Raw genomic sequence first — 13,850 nt, 5'->3', positions numbered from 1 at the left:
GAAGGCCACAAGCAAGACGGGAAAGCTCATGTTATCATAACCCCACTTTGCGACAACTATGCCACTCCTGTGACCGCAGCATTCATGGTGGCAGAGCCTTTCTAATCTAATCACCTGCTATAAGAGCCTAGCAGCCATCCTGCTGCACCAGAATTAGGTTACCAACTCATATTTGGTGGAAGACATCTAAGCTCTAATACCGTGACGCATTTTCTGTCTCTGTGCTGAGCTACTGTCCCGTTTTTGTACCTTCTCTGGCCACATTGAGGAACAGTGACATCTGCACCCTGCTTCATTCATAGCTGTCGAGACAGGGCTTGGTATGACAAGAGAAGCATCACCTGGCTGGGAATCAGACCCCCAGCCACTGACACTCAGCGGTCGCAATCCCTACTGACGAACAGCGCTGGACCATATTTACCAGCTCTTCTAACTCCTACACATTCAATGTCTGGGCCCCACAGTTTCCAAGTGACAAGAGGGCTCAGCAGTCAAACGGATGATGAAGAAGCTCAGATATGACCACGGCGACAATTTCAAGTTGTTTGGAAGGTTAGGGGCTCCTTCAGAAAATAGCTGATCTAAACAGAGCCCAAGGGGTGTCATGGTAACACCGCGAGCGAGCTGCCAGAGGTAGGGAGAAACACAGCCAATATGCGTGCGCAGCTGCCACATTTCCAAGCAGCACTCAAGCCTCGTTAATATCATCTCGCTTAATTCTGAATCCCATAGATCATGAGCTATTTTTACTGTGGGCTTCACAGATTGGCGACTTGTCTTCTCTGCCTACACGTCCACAGTCCGAAACAGGATTGGGCCTTCAGGACTTTGGGCTACTTGGGTGGGAGAAGTAAAAGAAACAGAAGGGAAGTGAGTATTAAAGAGAAAAGATTCTGAACGGAACCAAAAGCCAGGAAGGAAAGAAGAACATGATGTAAGGGCATACGAAAGCACACTAGGAGCTTCTCAGTCAAACACCATGCCCTACCTCTTCAAAGATTCAAAGACGCACATGGGCAAGAATCTGGGCAGCTGTGTCCTCCTCCCTCCTCACGAGTCACACCTGCTGACAATTTTCACTCACCTCCATAATCCTCACCCCTTCTAGCAGGCTCGCAGGCACTCCACGGAGCCCAGCACCCGTTTGGTACAAGTAAGCCCCTAGGCACCATGTATTACTTTTCAGTGTGTACAGTGAGAGCTTTTGCTAACTGCCCTATTGCTAAGCAACCTATCTCCCTCCCTTGTGGAGGAAAGGGAACTCTAAGTTTCGGTAACAGCAGCCAGCACAGAACCCGGCACACAGCAGACACCCAGTGGTGTATGATACAGTCTTGTATCCATCTGTAAGGTCCAGCATTAACGCTACCTGTACCACATTATTCCTCATAGTCTCTCAAAGAAATAAAGGAGACAGCCAAGGCCTTGTGTAGTACACAAAACCAGCCAGATCTCTCAGGCTTGGTAACATTGGGGCTGAACTTCTGGTCTGCCGGGAACCAGACAGATAAAGCGGGTGGCGAGGGGGGGTGGGCTGCAATACACAGATTATTTTAAGTTCTCTCAGGCTTCTAAGACTAGATAAGCATGTAAGCCTCATATACCCAGCTCAGATACAGGCAATAGCAGAGGGAAACACTATTGAAGAATATAACTCTGTGAGTTGCTTCCTTGAAAACTCTGTCTAGTGAAACTCAGGAAGAGGGGAGGCAATGAAGGCAAGGCAAAACAAAATAAAATGTAGGTATAAAAGAAAACGGAACCAGATGTAATGGCATGTGTCTTTAATCCCAGCTACTTGGGAAGCTGAGGCAAGAAAGTCACTTGAGCCTGGGACTTCAAGACCAGCCTGTGTAACAGACTCTACCCCAAAGGAAAACTAAAAGTATAACAAAGTTAAATAGTAAGGCAGATTCCAAAGCTAAGCGGTAGACATAAATGTCTTCCCTAGACAGAGGAAAAGTCCTTTAGATAGCACTAGATACACACAAATGGAGGTCAGGGGGGGTGTTCATAAGAGCTAGTCCCCTGCAGCAGAGAGGCTATCAGTCTCAGAGACTGGTGAGTTTAGTAGTGTCCCATCTTGAGTCCCTTTAACAGACTACATTTGCTACACTGTGACCTAGACTAATGAACACCCTCCCAGCCACCGTTGAAGGGTAAGGCAGAAAGAGAGGGAGCAATGAAGAAGTCCATGTGGGCTGCGGGCTTGCCCCATTGCCATATGAGCACGGTAGGTTTAGCTACGGGGCTTATTGGGCTAGAGAAAAAAGAAATCTTAGAGGCAGAGCCAGGCAGATCTCTGTTAGTTCAAGGCCAACCTGGTATACAAAATGAATTCAGGGACAGTCGGGACTGTTACACAGAGAAACCCTATCTCAAAAAGCCAAAATAAACAAAGAAAAGAAATCTTGTAGAATTCCAGATGGTGTTCAAGGTGTCTGAAAATTATCTTGTTGAAGGCTGAAGACTTAAAAGACTCAAAAATCATCACAAAAAAGAGGCTCTTTTCAAGGACGTATTTCTGTGATCTCTATCAGTCTCTCTGCCATTCCTAATGTTCATCTGCCTCAAGCCAACCTTTCCTTGTATGTCAGAGGCTGAATCTCCAGCTCCTTTTATTGCTCTATCAAGATCCAATTAATTATCTTGAAAGTTAGCTCTAATCTCTGGGCATCTAAGAAACTTCTAAGAAAAAAATAGTTTCTTCAAATCCCCTCACCCCACAAGGTATCGCTGGGATTACATATCACTTCACAAGCTATCAATGGGCTTGCACACTGCCCTGAATCCTGACTGGCCTTACCTAGATCAAACTCAACTCCACATGCTTCCTGGCTCCATCCGTAGAGTAAGTTATTTTATATAGGTGACCCATAAATGCTCAGGGACTTGGCTTGGCTATAAAATGGTTTGTTTTTTTTTTTTTGGTCACTCAGCCAGGTACTATCTCAAACGCACCATGCTGCCTGAGAACCTTACAAGCCTTCACGTATATATTCAAACACACTATTTCCAATCACCTTCCAACCTACCGAGTGTCTTAACATGCCATGGATGGAGCAAAAGATCTGTAGACACAGACTGCAGCTTGGCTAGGCAGCAATGCACATGAACAATGGGACACCACTGGTACTGTGCCTCTTCAGAAGCAAGTACATCACAATGTGGAGACAGAGTCTGCTCATGGGACTCACACAGTGTCCCTTGTGGAATGGGAAGGTCCCAGCTCAGCAAAAAGTACTGTTTGCCCCGTGTACTACAGTGTTGGGTAGACAAACTCTCAATGTCTCAGCCTTAGCTGGGCACGTTCACTCCATCTAGTGTGCTGGATTGGAGACATCTGCCAAGGGAGCCCCATTGCAGTCACTTGCCATAAAGGTTTTGCACAGAATCCACACTCAACCAAGACTGTCTGAATGGGCAGGATCTACGACACAGAACTCTGTAACTCCCAAAGCAACCCAAGGCACAAATCAGACGGGAGGCTTTAGAAGCCCTTCGGCAGACGAGGACTCAGATGCCAGCACACATAGCATAGGCATGGCCCCAGCCAGACAGCTACGGCATATTGGCACAACCGTAATTTGTCCATCCACCAATATGCTCCACAAAAAAACACCCATATGCTTTCTCTTAGCTTCCATATGCTTTTATAGCAAGGAAACTAAAATATTTCATTAGTTTTGAGTAATTAATAATTACTTATTTCACAATAATCACCCTCATTAAAAAACGAAAATAACTGATTAAGCTGCAGGATCCTGGCTTTCAGTGCAAGCTTTTTGCTTTTTGCTTTTTCTTCTTCTTCTTCTTTTTTTTTTTTAATTCTTCCCCCGTAGGAACTGAGTGATAGAGCAGAACACCAGTGTGGCACAGTCACGTTACAGAGAGCGAAGCCTTATCGTACACATCGCTCTGCATTCCTCTTGACTGAGACATTACAATTTAATAAAAAGAACATGGATTGGGGGATCAGAAAGACTCTGAAATCCACTCCAGTTTGGCTTCTGTGAACGGTACTTCTGAGGAAATGAAGGGTGTTGAAAAGATAAACCCGTCTGGATCCCTTCAGCCCAGTCCTCCCCTATTCCCAAAGAGTAACCTCATGGTGTTCCCACCCTCTCTCCGGAGGCCTGGGTACCACATGCCCCAAGAATGCTGGCAGAGAGCCAGGGCTTGCAAGCAGGCTGTGGCCTCTAAGAATGTCCCTCATGTGCTAATAAACACGGGAAAGACCTGGGGATTCTGTAACAATGCAGACCGATTCAAGATGTGGAGGGTAAGGTCTGGGATCTCTCTGCCTTTCTAGGAGACTCCCAGGTAGCATGGGTATTGCTGGTCTCTGATGGGCCAGGACCTAAGACACACTGTGAGGAAACAGAGCAAGTAACAACGAGGAAACCGTGTCTATCTCATGACGCTATGAGGATTACTAAGGACTTAAATCAGTGGTTCTCACGCTGTGGGTTGCCACCCCTTTGGGGGGGGGTCAAACAACCCTTTCACAAGGGTCACTATCAGATATCCTACCCATCAGATATTTCTATTACAATTCCTAGCAGTAGAAAAATTACAGTTATTAAGTAGCAACGAAAATGCTTTATGGCTGAGGACCTAAAGGGCCACAGTGTTAGGGAGGTTGAGAGGGACTGGTTTACAGGACTGGTAATGAGGGTATGATTTCCATTTTAGAGACAACAAAGCTGAGGGTACCAGATGGAATCAAGTACCCCGCGAGGGCCGTGGAGGTAACAGAGCTGGTACACCGGCCTCTCAGTGAGGTTGTGCCAGCGGAAAACAGGAAATACAGAAGGCATCCTCGTACACAGTTGCTGTTGAATCTGTTTCTTTTCCATTCTTCTCAAGGAGCTACTAACCTGCTGCCTGAACCTGGCTTTGTTGCCTCTGCTCTATCTGCCTCCACTTCCCCACCTGTAAGGTCAGGGTGTTGCCCCGGCAACCGCTGAGGCCTCCTCTGCTTTTGGCATAGGCTTTCACTCTCTGGCTCCCCCATATGCTCACAGTGGGTCACCAGCACTAAGTATGGGGTTCATCCATGTGGCAGTCATTACAACTTGGCAGAAACCAAATTCCAGCTGTTCACATCTGGAATTACGTGGAGATACGTACGGACAGAAATCTGTCTCTATAAGAAGCCCCATGCCTGGGACAACAAAGAAGAAAGAATCAGTACTTCCCTAAGCACCCAAGTCCCACACCTGTCAGTAACTCAGACTCTACTCAGGATGCTGGGACCTTAGCTGCTTTTGCTCTCCCTTCTCTTACAAATACCGCCATACCAGAGGTTCCAAAACCAAGGGAAACCGATTAGTTAGTTATAATTCTCTGATGTTCATTATTCTGACCGAAGGTTGAGATATGTAACTAGTGAGTTATCACATAAGTGACTCAGAAGGTGTGAGCTTGCTCCTCGTCAAAAATCCCAGAATGTCAGCCCTGCTTTCGGACAAGACCCATTCACCATGATCTCCCGGGATTCCTGCTCATACTCAACGCCATCTCCAGAAAGACTTGTGTTTTGTGGTTGTTCTGGACTTAAATCCAAACCTGGCTATTCACTAGCCACACTGCTTTGAACAGGAATTTCCACTTTCTAAGATAAAGTTCTTTGGGGGGGGGGGGGTGCAGCTGGAGTTCATCATATGAAAAAAATATTTTGAAAGTAAATAATTTACTGTATTAAAATTATAAGCACTTAGCAAATTCCCGAGTTAAAAGTACACTTGCTGAAAGAATAAATTAACAAATGGAACAAGAAAAATAAGAATTTCGAAGTTAAAACATCACGTAACAGGTCTCTGTGTGTGGTGTGTGTGTGTTGCCAGGCGGTGGTGGTACATGCCTTTAATCCCATCACTTGGGAGGGCAGAGGCAGGCGGATCTCCATGAGTTTGAGGCCAGCCTGGTCTACAGAGCTAGTTCCAGGTATATGTGTATGAATGTCCAGAGTCGTGGTAAGGAAGGCTGGCAGAGAAAAATAACACAGGATCTATGATTAAAAACACAAGAAACATGAAGCATGAAACAACCAAATGGAAAAATCCAGCTTCTCACATACAGAAATATCATTTGTCTATCCTAGAACTCATGTAGATACAGCCTTCAGAGTATCTATAAAGCCTTCAAGTTGTCTGGCATTCTTTGAGGATTCAAGGCAGACTAAGACAATTTCCCAAACTGAAAATTTAACATTGCATATAGGTGATATAAACAAGTTCATGGGGATTAATTTGGTATTATTCCTCTAATGAGTCACCATGCAGAAAATGGAGACAGCCAATGGTCTGCAGGAGGCCAGAAGTCAGCTCTTGTTCTAGAACAGAGACCAACGATTTGGAAATGATACCTTATGTTCTTTAAGAGTAAACAGGGTGTACAATTTCAAATGCCATGAAGTGAGGCTTTAAATAGATTTGGTTTGGAAACGGGACAAGGAGCACACCACAGTTGGTGGATCAACATCAAAAGGAGAGGAAAAACAATGATTACACTCATTGATATCTGCTGACATATATACTGTCAAGTCTAATTACGGATTTAAATGGCTATCCTTTATTATTCCCACTAATACCCATTTTTACAAGACTGTTTTACACGTGTGCATCATGCTCCCAGAATATTTAGTTCTCCATCTTCCAAAGGTTGAGATAATTCTATCTCTTAGTTCCCCATGAACCTATAAATCCAAAAGATAGGGACTACATTGCAGGATATATAGATGACTGACAGATGCACATGGATGGGTTACAAACAGATGTGTAAGGAGGCAGGTAGGTAGGTAGGTGGGGAGAGGGAGAGAGAGAGAGAAACAGACAGACAGATAAATGTAGATAGATGGTAGACTGGTAGCAGGGTAGGTAGGTAGGTAGGTAGGTAGGTAGGTAGGTAGGTAGGTAGGTAGGTAGGTAGAAAACTTTCCCATTTTAAACAGCAATTTTTATAACTTTTCAAGGTTGAATTAAAATATCTTTTTAATCCTGAGTTGCATATCATTGGGGAGAGGGGATGCAGCTAACTAAATAACCTTCCCGGATTATCCTATCACCATTAAATAAGGGAAACTAAGGGAATAAGCATGTGACAACTGCAGTCCCTAAACAAACAGCTCTCTCGAGCAGATTTCTGAAGTAGAAAATTTAGGTAGATTCACTTTTTAAACCCCCTTTGCATTAGGCATTCTGACCTGTCCTAATCAGTCTAATGATTCACCCAGTATAAGTCAGAGGACAGACGGGGATACTCCCTCTTCTTTAGGGTGTTGACCGTGGGTGAGTTGGCTAGATCCCCCGAAAGTTAGACCCCATACTAACATCAGAGAATAGAGGAAGGTTACCTTTCTTCCTTTCCAACTTGAATGTACATGTCATGGGGTCTATCAAAAGCTGGAATAAGAGATGTCTTCAGGAAGTTCTCTTTTGATATATTTGTCCATGACAACGATATGGTAGACACAAGGCTTTATGCAGAGATTTTGTATGTCATAGTATGACTGAAAGAAACTTTCTTGCATCTTTTTTGGCATACATGTCTCTTAATAACATTTTCTTTTGTAGAGCTAAGAAAAAATTCACCTATACTCACAACTAGTGAATTCAAGAAGTTTCCCAATTCGTGTCACCCACTTGTTGCATATTTAGTATATCTGATAAATATTAGCTTTGAAAATCATATTAGCCTAAAACCATAATTCCCACTTGATTCTAAATGAGTAGTTCCTGTGCTTATGAGGAAATACCAACCAATTTCAGGTTTTTTAAAAAAGAACTGTGTGAAGTCATGTTTGCAATTCATCATCACGGAAATAGTACAGCAAAGTTATTAACAAAGTGTTCTGTGGAACAAACGTTTATAGCAATATGATGACTCCAAATCTAGAACCGCTTTCTACTCCAAGACCTCGGGTCACGAACATCCTATTGACGACTTCACCTCCTGGTAAAGAGGATCATACAGCACACAGAGGCTTCACTGGGAAGGGTAAAGACCAGCAGGCTGGCTATACAGAAAATTAGAAGAGCTGAATGACAGGTGTTCCTTTTCTCTTCTAACAACCTCCATTTTCTCAATAATACATGATGAGGTTCTCTCCAATGACCTCTCTGGCCTTAGCAATGGTCCATCAACAGAGGGGCAAGACACTGCAAAAGACTAACTCACTCTCTGTGTTCTTACTTCACTGCAACTTTCAAGTCCTTGGTGTGGGAGTAGACGGGTATCAGTCAGATCAGACAAAATGATTAACCCCTAGAAGCATTCTTTAGTCCAGAGCCAAACAATTCTGACGGTATCCTAGAGTAAAAATTACACTCAAAGAAGGAAAGCTGAGCAGACAAGGTTGAAAGCCAGCCTGCTATACATTAGCCAATGGCATGTTAAAACCATGGAAAAGACTACCCTAATGTATAGCACCACTGTGGATTCTCCGATGTTGATTACATGTCAATTTTCCATATTGTCCAGATGCTTCCCTGTTAGGTGTTCAAAGAGCAGAAATTGAAAGGAAAAATTAAATCAAGAAGATATAAAGGGAAGGCAGGTTACCATCTCATATATTTTTCCTGATTATCATGAACATAAAGTACTTTTCTGTGTCTTCCATTGGGAATCAACCTTGAGCATCATAGGTTTGGGTGCCTATTAGCATTATGTAATTGTGAAGACTCCAATCCTCTCTTACCTCCAGCAACTTCTGGCTTTTGGAATGGACAATGGGCAAGGCTCACCCAGACGATGTGTTAGTCTCTGTAAATTCAAACAGGCAGAAGTTACTTGTGGACACTGGACTCCAGCGTACTTTAACCCATCCATAATAACAACCTTATAGCTATGCAGCAGTTTGTTTTGAAAACATTTCTGCATTCATAATTTCATTTAACCCATGTGAGCCTGATAAATAAACGGAAAGAGATTATCCCATTCATAAGTGAGGGAGGTAGGACTTCATAGAGAGGCAGAGAAAGACAAGCGAACTGGTAAATCTTATGTAGAATTTCACAAACAACACTAAAAACGGCCTTTAGCTCAGAAATGATGACTTGTCCAAGAATATATAGTACAGTACAACAAATGGCAGAACATGAATTCAGAAGATGAAGCTTCTCCACTGGCTTAGTGATCTACTCTTTCTGCCTCAGTTTCTCCTATGTCACTACAATAAGGAATACAAACGACTCACTCACTGGATCTTTAAGTCACGGGAGATGAGGATGCTAAAGTCAAATAAGCAGTCTGACCTGCTGAACAGGAACAGCGCATGGCATTCAGAGCCTGGCAACTGTCTTACTCTCGCCAGTGGCCTGGGGCAAGATACTAAAGGTCTCCATCAACTTCCTCTTATGAAAATAAAGATTATTGGGGCTGGGCAGTGGTGGCGTATGCCTTTAATCCCAGCACTTGGGAGGCAGAGGCAGGTGGATTTCTATGAGTTCGAGGCCAGTCTGGCCTACAAGAGCTAGTTCCAGGACAGACTCCAAAAGCTACAGAGAAATCCTGTCTCGAGAAAAAAGAAAGAAAAAAAGAAAGGAAGGAAGGAAGGAAGGAAGGAAGGAAGGAAGAAAGAAAGAAAGAAAGAAAGAAAGAAAGAAAGAAAGAAAGAAAGAAAGAAAGAAAGGAAATGAAGATTATCTGTGTTGCCTAGTCAAAACTGTCCTCAGCTAAACCTTTAGTGGGGCAGGGAGATTTTCCTCCATATCCACAGTGACCATGCACAAATTGCTAATATTTCTTTTCATGAGTCAAAAACACACCGCTGGAGCCATTCTGAGATGGCTATTTCTGGGATTGGTGGTCCTTGCCCTTGTTTTAAAATGTTATAAGAGCATCTATGTCACTTGTTTGTTTGTTTGTTTTTCAAGAAAGGGTTTCTCTTCTCAATAATTCTGGCTATCCTGGAACTCACTCTGTAGACCAGGCAGGCCTCAAACTCACAGATTATCTGCCTGCCTCTGCCTCCAGAGTGCTGGGATCAAAGGCGTGCACCAACCATAGCCTGGCAATGTCCACTCTCTAAGTCAGTCTTAAATGGCCTCAGCAGACACACACAAATGTACATGAGCATACATGCACACACAAGGCAACAAAAATTACAATGATATTAGAAACTCAAGTGCCTTATTAAACTGCAAAAACTAAAGCTGGAGCTTTAGGTAGAAGAGCTGCTCCAAGTTTGCAGTCTTTCCAATTCTGTGCCTATAGCACTGCCTGAGGCGAGCAGAGAGAACTCGTTGGATATTTTACATAGACGGCTAGAAAATTGGTTTGCTGAATGTCCACCTTTCACAAAGCACTCAAAATGTGATCAGAAACATGGCTGGTAAGATGTCCTGTCAAAATCTCACCTCCTAACCATTAACCATTCTTTAACATCATATTTTATTTTGCAGTCTAGAACATAGAACATGCCCATTACATCCTAAATCATCTTCATTATATGCTCAATGAGTCCTTATAGCTCCAATTTTACAACTTCAAAGGTCACAAACCTAACACAGAGCAGATGAAAATTTAACCTTGAACCCTCATACCAAGCATTTGCTTCTGATATAAGGTGAGAAACCTCCTGATTTGAGAGAATGATTTAACTTCAGGAACTGGAAAACAAGTACGTAAAACTCAAATTGCAATTAAGCAGAGAATGCAAAATTCAGAAAAATAAATATCTCCTATATTCTCATATATACAGAATGAAAAATAGAGATTTTAGAAAGGAAGAAAGTGAGGAAGGAAGGGAAGAAGGAAGGGGAAGGGAGGGAGGGAGGGAGGGAGGGAGGGAGGGAGGCAGGCTTGGCTTGAAAGTGGGAAACTGATGGAGCAAAGGGGGCTAGGAGTGAATGAAACATGAATGAATTGAACTGAAGTACATTGTACAGATCATCATGAAAGCCAGTCTGGTGTAGAAATAAAAAATGCGCTTTAGTTTGGATTGTGCCTCAGCACCAAGTAAGAGGGCAGAAACAACAACTTCCCATCTGTGGTCTCAGCAGAAGGTGACACATGACTAAGGAAAGCAGTGTGCAGTTCTAGGTGACCATGAACACTTTCTCAGGCCGCCCCAGTGAAGTTGCACAGATGCGTTGTCCTCACCCAAAGTGTTGAAATACAAGCCACTAAAGAAGAACCTACAACGGTGGCTTTCATGCAGACTTTCATCAAAACCTCTCCTCACAGCAGTGGAAAGGTTCCTAGCCATGCAGTCACCAGCCTGTGTGCAGGGTTTGACGGTGATGTGTTCTCTACAGCTCTCGGGTGCTTCAGAAGGCAGTGAAACTCTCCATAACTCACACGGGGTCAGGACAACTGGAAAACCCATGACAACCTTTTGCAGTGATGTCAGATATCCTTGGTTACTTCTGTGGGTTTTAGGCCTACTGGTCCAATGGAATAGATAAATCACTTCTCAAATGATCTTTCCTCTCCCAAGAATGCTCTCACCTCCAGAAGCAATTTCAGTCAGAAAAAAAAATAAAAACAACAAATGCCAAAAAAAAACCCTATATATTCAAATTCAAACTTGTAAATTAACTTGTAAATTCTCAACCTATTAATTGGAATTTATGTAAAGTTAGACTCAGAACCTAACTGAAATTAAAAAAGCATTATTAAAATTTTCTGTTTTATTCAAGATAAAATCAAGCAGAAATGTAGAATCTATGGTGGAAAACAGGAGAGAAAGACAAAAAGGATGCTGACAATAAGGACAGCCACACACGCACACACACCACACATACACGCACACATATGTACACACACACATGCACACATACTACACACACACACACACCACAGTACACAACAGAGATCATTTCAATGAGCTTTTCATGAACTATGGTTCAAATCTATCATTTCAAACAATAAAAAATTCAAACCATAATGTAATAATGCAAAAAACAAGCAACAACAAAAAGTTTAAGTAGCAAAGTCTAATCTAGCAAATGAGCAATAAGACAGAGCTTTGTGAGAAAAACAATTCTGCTGACGTCTCGTAAGCACATCATCCCAGCCGTCTCTGAATCGGGATCATTGCCAAGCAAGGAACTCTGCAAGGAGAGAACTGAGCACCTGGGCTCCTACGGAGCTCCCCAGTCTGATGGCTAAGGTTTGTAAGGAAAGATATATATTTGAGTTTCTCTTCTCAGAGGAGATGTCTAGACTACGGCTGCCTAGAAACCATTTAGAAAATTCCAAAAGTTATTTCTTCAACATTTTTTGTACTTTCATAAATTTCAAGTGGCAAAAAAGATTACTTATAGTAAGAGTTATTTCAAGTAAATGATGTTATGATATAAATTTGGAATTCAGTCCCCAGAAGCAAGTAAAATGTTAGATTAGGACAAAGGCATTAGATGACAAGTATGGGTGGCCCCCAACTCGAACCATCAAAAGCCAAGTGATTTTTAACTATACTATCTCAGCCACCATCCTAACATACTTATCAAGAATACAACATATTCCACGGCTTATAAATGATCTGGTTGTCTCATTAAGGTAATGTTTGTCAGTATTTAATTGCTTCCCTCTCTGATTTTAATTTCCTCACCTGTCAGCATCGATCAGAAACAGTGAAATCATCTGACATACTAGTTGATTATGTTCAAATTAATCAAGATTTTTTTAAAGTAAAATTGCTTTGGCCTACAGGTAATGCACAACTTCATAATTTAATATTTAGGAGAGGTCTACAATGGAACAATCTAAAAATTAAATGGAAGACTTTAGGAGACCCGAGGAGAAATATAAGTTATTTTCACATCTAGAGATGTGAACGTTAAAAGGCCAAGACTATCTTTAAAAAGAAATTTAATCAACTAGTGTTCTCGGAACAACAGTGGACCATGCCTGCCTGCAGGCAGGAAGAGGCGTGGTTATTTTGGAATATTTGAAAGATAAGTTAGGGAGGAATGAGTAAGGATGAGATTGCCTTAAATAATACAACTTAACAATGTACATAAAGTAACATTAAATATAATATATAATAGTCAATAATAATCTGGCTACTCAGAAGTTGCCATTGATATTGATAACTGTCAACAGCTCAATGTATGTTTCCATGCAGATTGTCAGAGCAGAGGAACTGAGGGAGCTAGGATTGGTGTTATTAGTAATAGTAGCCATCTTTGCATGAGACAGGAGGCAACGCTGAGGCTCAAACAACAAAGGAACACCTAAATTTTTTTTAAAGCATATAGGTGTTTTGCATATACATATGCCTGTGCACCATGTGTGTGACTGAAGCCCACAGTCCAAACAAGGATATCAGATCCCCTGGGGAACTGGAGCTACAGATAGCTGTGAGCAGCCATGTGAGTGCAGGAAATCCAACCCAGGTCCTCTGGAAGAGCAGCAAGCACTGCATCATCTCTCCAGATACAGCAAAACAACTGTTAAATAACTAGGCATGGACAGGCCTGGCCACATGGTCTATGTGAACTGAGCAGCGCACTACAATTACTCAGCAGAGAGAGCAAAATATAAATCCTCCATATATAATTATTCAGTGCTAATATCTATCAGAAACAGTGCATGAAACACTTAGGAAACCCTGAGCAGTAAACTCTTTTAGAGGAAATAAATGAAATGACAGGAAAATACTCTGCATGGCTTCCTGGCACGAGATTATGCTAATACACTAATGTTACTCCTACCTAGAAATAGACACACGCATGAATGTAATAATAATTGGGTCCCAAAGTGAGCCCATAAAAGTGGAAAACTTGCATGTGAGTTACTCTGCACCTATCTTGAGACTCTTAATTGAACAAAAGAAAGGAAGCCACTGGGTGCATACAATGGGGGTAGGAAAGGGGGCGGGGGGGGGAGGCCTTGCGGGA

General features: G+C 42.5%; 1 protein-coding gene across 1 annotated transcript in view; it reads right to left on the bottom strand.

The window, feature by feature from the left end:
• Lpp (LIM domain containing preferred translocation partner in lipoma) overlaps positions 1 to 13,850 on the bottom strand; it is a 600,182-nt gene that overhangs the window by 428,261 nt on the left and 158,071 nt on the right. Inside the window, exon 3 of the mRNA XM_026785266.1 lies at positions 8,702 to 8,766. The gene's annotated coding sequence lies outside the window, so the exon portion shown is untranslated. The remainder of the gene's footprint in view (positions 1 to 8,701; positions 8,767 to 13,850) is intronic.

This window comes from Microtus ochrogaster, chromosome 2 (assembly GCF_000317375.1).
Source record: "Microtus ochrogaster isolate Prairie Vole_2 chromosome 2, MicOch1.0, whole genome shotgun sequence".
NCBI lineage: Eukaryota > Metazoa > Chordata > Mammalia > Rodentia > Cricetidae > Microtus > Microtus ochrogaster.
Note: the sequence above shows the minus strand (reverse complement) of the source record. Positions and strands in the feature narration are given on the sequence as shown.